Source organism: Calypte anna, chromosome 19 (genome assembly GCF_003957555.1).
Source record: "Calypte anna isolate BGI_N300 chromosome 19, bCalAnn1_v1.p, whole genome shotgun sequence".
NCBI classification, from domain to species: domain Eukaryota; kingdom Metazoa; phylum Chordata; class Aves; order Apodiformes; family Trochilidae; genus Calypte; species Calypte anna.
This window is the reverse complement of record NC_044264.1, coordinates 760,332-766,440: the sequence shown is the minus strand read 5'-3', so window position 1 is coordinate 766,440 and position 6,109 is coordinate 760,332.

Below are 6,109 nucleotides of genomic sequence, written 5' to 3'. Positions count from 1 at the left end.
TTGTATGGGAGCCCTTTTGTGAATGTGTGCAGTTCCACACACAAGCCAGTGGCATCTTACCAGCCTGGCTACCAGATAAGGCTGTTTGGTTACTAGGAATAATTTGAACATGAATATGTTCAGTTCCTTGCAAACAGTGTAGTACAATTTTCATGGTGTATTTTTTAAAAAAAAACCAACCAAAATACTTGGCTTGGCTCCCCGTGATTTCCAGGAGGATTTTTCCAGTTCAGGGTTGCTTCTCTTTTTTTTGGTTTGTTTTCACAAGCTTGGTGTAAACATGTCAGAACTTTTATCCAGGTTACCTTGGCAGAGGTAAATTGTGACACTGTAATTTGCTTTTTTTGAGAGAGAGGAAATCTTCCTTCTCAGTAACAGCCAATTGCTTTGGGAAGCAATTCATTCTTTGCAGCCATATATTCAAGTTTGGGTTTGTTTCTTTCTTGAGCCTGGTAGCACTTTTTTAAAATCCAATTTTGTGAGAACTGCAGAATGTACAATAGCAGCATGTGCAAAAAAGAGGGGGTTTTGCTTTTTTTCTGCAATGTCAGTCTTCTGGGTGCACATCATTAAAAAGCCTTCCAAGTTGCTGAAGGAAACCAGTTATAGATGGCAGTAGAAGGATGAAAATATTGGAGGTAGAGAGGTACTTGCAGAGGTACAGTGTGAGGGGTCCCAGAAGAAAAGGTATAATAAGAATATCATCTTCAGGCTCATCTTGGAGGCAGGCACTGCAATAGGAGTCCTGACAGCTTTGTCAGTGCCTTCAGGGGGAAGAAATGTGGGATCTGATTGTGCAGAGGGTGATCCTTGTCCTCCCAGGTGTTGAGTATACTGGTGATGGTCCTTAATTTCCAGCCAATGAACCCTCACTCCCAGAGTCCCAGAAAACACTTGAGGCATTTCACTCCCTTTGAATTCGAGACAATTTAAGTGGCTGGGTGTGTCAGGTCTTCTTACAGGAGTGGGAATGCTCAGAGGAAGAGGCCTGAAAGGTATGGTAAGAGCTGAAACGAGATTTTTCAACTTTTTCAGCTTCATTTATTGCTTTTCAAGAGTTTGATAGAAGAACATTAACTTGCAGGTATAGACAATATCAGCTTTTTCAACAGGGTTTTGCCAGTCAAGATGTTTGTCTTTAATCTTCTGGGTTTTAATCATTAGTGTGCAAGAAATGCACTATCTCCTCATAAAAATTTGCAGTCCTAGCTGGACTGGAAGATAGGCAGCTGGAGTTTGGGGAGGATTTAACAGAAACTGTTTTCATTTGCTTTGGCTGTACCTTGCTAAGGAAATACTTAGCATGTTTCTTGCTAATTTTAACTCCTAGCTACAGCTTCACATGTGCAGGTGATCTCTGCTGAAACCACCTGAGGCACTGGAACAAGGTAACAGTGTTGGGGATATTCCATCTACAGAGGAGCTGCTTGGCTTACTGCTTTTGGATTTGGCAAGGAAGAAGCTTCAGAGGGTTGTTTGGAGTGGGATCCCAACTTAAATGGTCTGAAATGCCTTTTGAAGGACCCTGAGCTCCAGCTGCAGAGTAGCCTCTAACTTAGCTGGTTCAGAGATGCAGATAAGAGGTGGGACTATCTCCTCCCTTGCTGATTTTCCAGGCTCTTCTCATCTTGCAACCAAGATCATTTTAGCACAAACACATTTATTGGCAATAAAGAATGGCCCTCTCCTCATCTGTGCACTGCCTCCATATAGACACACGTGCATTTATACACAGCAGAGGGACATGGATGCATTATTACAGGCAGAAAGTGCCTTATAGTAGAGAGCAGGGTATGAATGAAATCAGTGGCACCCTCCAGTCTTGTGCATCCTTTTCTGCTGGTAATACAGACTTCCCCTTCCACTGAACCCATTTTATAACTGGAAAAAGTGCAACTGGGAACACAAAACTCACCCAGGTCATACTAGCCACATGCTGCCTGAGTCAGCCCAGAAGAACCAGGTTAGTTCACCAGGAGAACAAAGTGAGCCCTGAATCAGGTAAACTCCAGTTGGTTCTGAGAGGTGAGGAATGTATGGGTTGTTACCTTGGCCTGAGAAAGCACTGTCAATCCTAATTCTTGGCCCCCTAGATTTGCTAAAATTCTCTCCATGAAAGAATACTGATAATTCAAGTATTAGCCCAAGTTGATAAGGCCTCTGGTCATTGTGGGCAGATAATGCTCTTTTTACCACCTAGTGTGACTTAAGTGTCTTTATTGCTCAGTATTAAAACTTAGACTATAGCATTTTTCTTGATTGAATGATGTTTCTCTGCTGAAAAACTTGCATTTAGCTGTAGGAATCCATCCTCACTACAATTACCTTTTTTTTTTCAAGGCAAGAAATTGAGACCTTCCCAAGTGATGCAGTGGAGACTTCACCTATCAAACATACAATATTACTGCATGCTGATGAAATGTAGCTTCAGAGCCCTTAACTAGCCCTTAACCACCATCAGTGGTGGTTTTGTGTGGTTGTTTTTAGTTTTAGTTTAGGTTTTGTGGTCATTGTGGGGTTTGTTTGTTTGTTTGTAGTTGGTTTTGGGTTTGTTTTTGGTTTTTATGCAGCGGAGACTGCATTAGCATTGAAAGCTTAGAAACTAAAGCTTTTTCTTTGTTTTAAAGGCAACCAAAAATGCAAATTTAAGATTCCTGGGATTTTCAGTGGTCACTAGTTTTGAAGGTCTTCAGTCTATTTGGGGCAAACATGCATTTGGAACCTTGTGTGATTAAAATAAAACACAAAAACCCCACTTCTAAAAAAGTTTCCTCGAAAAGAAAAGTTCTGTCTCAGTTAATACTAGAGAGCCAAGTACAGCTGGATTTATTACACCGTTAGAAAAGGCTGTCGTTCTCCAGAGATACCACAAGAGGGCAGTTAAAGGGAGACCAAAATACCTGTAGGTTGATGGGATGGCTGTGCTGTTTCATGCAAGGTGAATGAAGCTGTAAATTATTTTTATGAAGGTTTCTGAGAAGATCTCCTGTTCCCCTGCAGATATGACAGAAATCTCAGCAGTGCTGTGCTGGGCAGCAATCAGGCTGACTAAGGAGTGACCTTGCTTTATCACATTTAATAAGAGGGACTAGAAGTGGTCCATACCCAGAGCATACAGCAAGATGAAGGAAATCATATTTCAACAAAGCACATCACTTAGGTTGAAGGAATAAAAGATGCTTCTCTAGAGCAAATAGTATGTACAATATGAGTCGGTGTATGTCAGCTCCTCAGAGCCTCAGATTTTACTGATGAATTTTCCCATTACCTGGCTTTTGAAAGGACTAGCCAAGAGAACTGCTCCATTGTGGAGCTGAGGGAAAAAAATATTAATGTCATGTTTTAGAAGAACAAAAAATAAATTGGTTTATGTAAAATCATCAGAGCTGTCTGCTTCACCCCAGCAGACATCCTGGCCCCAGTTTTTCCTTTTCTACCCTAGTCACCTTTGCCATGACAGCAGAGAGCATTTCCCTGATGCTGGAAAAGCTCTTCTGACTCTCTCAAGGGACTGCCTTCTTGGGGGACATTTTTTTGAGCAGGGTTTGATGAGCAGTCAGCACAACACAGCCCCACACATCCACACACATCCCTGTGGCCAGGCTGAGGGCCAAGGCCTCATCTCTCTTCTCACAAAAGGACAGGTCTGACACCTGCCTGCCCACTGGAGAAGCCACAGCAAGGACCTGTAAACTGTCCTGACCCCATGGGAACGGCTTAGACATTGTTCAACCAGGAACCATTTCCCTTGGAAGTACACCTCCTGCTCACCCCCTGCTCCAGGCCCGTGGGTCTGACCAGGGACAGCCACACTGCTTTGAGCTGGGGAGGGACCTTCCTCCTCACAGCCCAAACCCAGCTGCCCAGCTCTGTCCCCTGAGATTCACAAAATGACCCTAAAAAAAGCCAAGGGCCCTGATGAATGTGTGTGTGTCACCCACCTTGCAGCATTACAGTTGTGGTGGGTTTCTGGCATCACTTTGGTTTTAAATGACTTGTTTTCCACTTACCTGCATTGTTGTGGCTTATGGGGCATCTGGATCTTTGCAGTAGTAAATACATCACTGACTGTTACAGCAATAGACTCATCAAGTTCCTTGAAGCATCTACTGAGCAAAATCCAGTGGACAGCTGTGTCTGTGCCTGCAGGTCCCAGCCCACCTCATGTTCTCTGGGCATCTGTTCTGGGAGGTTGGAACGAGGAGGGAAAAAGCCTCTTCTCCTTCGTAAACTTTCATGACTGGAGGGAATGGCTGTAAGCTGCACCAGGGGAGGTTTAAGCTGATGATAGGGAATATTTTTTCACTGAGAGGGTTGTCAGGCATTGGGATGGCCCAAGACAGTGGTGGAGTCACCATCCCTGGAGGCATTTAAAAGGCATTTGGACCTGGTCCGTAAGAACACTATTTAGTAATTAGGTTATGGTGTCAGCCGAAGTCTGGACTGGATGAGCTTGGAGGTCTCGTCTAAACCAAAACATTCAGTGATTCTGTGATCCTGGTGGAACCACAACACAGGCACTGGCCCGGGGCAGAAATGTCCCTGGCTGGTGATGTGCTTGCAGAAACAGATTGGTTGTCTTCAGTATAACTTCATGCCACCTGCAGTCGGCATATTTTTATAAGAAAACAAGAAATTCCTGTCAGATACCTACATCGGTGCTGAGGCGGCCAGGACCTTGAGGCCCAGACATGCGTCTGCTCTGGCGTGTCCTTCCTCCCTGGAAAGGCCCCTCTGAACTGCTTTTATAGATCTGTATATGATTATTTTTCTTGTTTTTTCCTCAGTCTGCGCCCTCCTGTTGGTGCAGGCACGTCCGGCAGCCGAGCTGCAGAGGGCGGTGTGGGAGAGAGAATCCCGAGCTAAGATGGCGGCGGAGCGGGAGGGCGGGTTCGGACACCAGGGGGAGCGGTGGTGCCGGCCGTAACATCACTACCAACTCTTCAAGAACAACTGTGGATATTCATAAAGTAATCCGCTCACCTGCTCTTTGTAATATCTCGTTTTGCTGCCATGGTCAGTTTTAGAACCTGGGAGATGAAGAGTTTGGAGACAACTCGTGCAGAAGCCACTGATTCACTCACAGATGAGACTCAGCCCTTAAATCCAAGTGGAGCCTTATATGCAATTTTCCTGCCTCTTTCCCCCAATACCCCGGGAAATACCCCTCCTCTCCTTGACTGTCCCCACCTGGGATGAAGGAGCCTCACCTGCATCACATCTGAGAAATCAGACCCCAACCCTAAACCCTCCCACTATCCCTCACCACTCCCCCTGCCCCCAGCTGCACTTTTACTCCTGGGGCTGCAAGAAGACTCAGGACACAGAGAATCAGAAAACGTGCCCTAAAGCACATCAGAAATTTCCAGCAGTGAGATGGGGACAAGGTTCAGAGCAGAAAAAATATGCATTTATTAAGGCTGAATCTAAGGTCACCTCCACCTTTATCCCTCCTTCTAGTTTTCTTTTCTCTTTTCTCCCTTTCTCTGGCACAGTTCAGGCTCTGAGCTTTGCCCCCAGCTCACTGCTGGGATTTCTGAGGAGCTTTCATCAACCTTTTGCTGCCTTCAGAGTGTCTGTGGGGGAGTTGGCAGCCCCTGGGGACAGAGGGTGATGTTCTCTGATGGGCTCCCAGCTGTGGATGGGGTAGCCCAGGTGTGGCCACTCAGGTTGATGAGGGGGCTTTTAAATACCTCAGCAGCCTCAGGCAAGAACAGACAAACTTTTGATTACATCAAATAAATAGTAATCAGTAGAAATTAATTTGCCAAACATTTAAAGTGCATTTGGCTCAAGCACACCCCACCCTTCTCTAGGTAGGACTTCTTACACAGCTGTCTGTCAAACATGGGTATAAGCCCTGGCACTCACCTACTGTCTGACTAAACATCCTCTCAACCCCCCTGTGTAATAGGGCTGCACTTCAGACCATCTGCTTGCAGCCTCACATTGATCTCAGTGGGTGCTTACATTTATTTGTGGAGCACTTTTACAGGTTTGCCCATGCTGATAATGCATTAAGCTGGGCATTATTTATGACACCCAGTTCATTTGTCTAAGCAGACAAGAGCTGAAGACTTGAAGAGCTTTCCCAGGAGCCTGTGGCAAG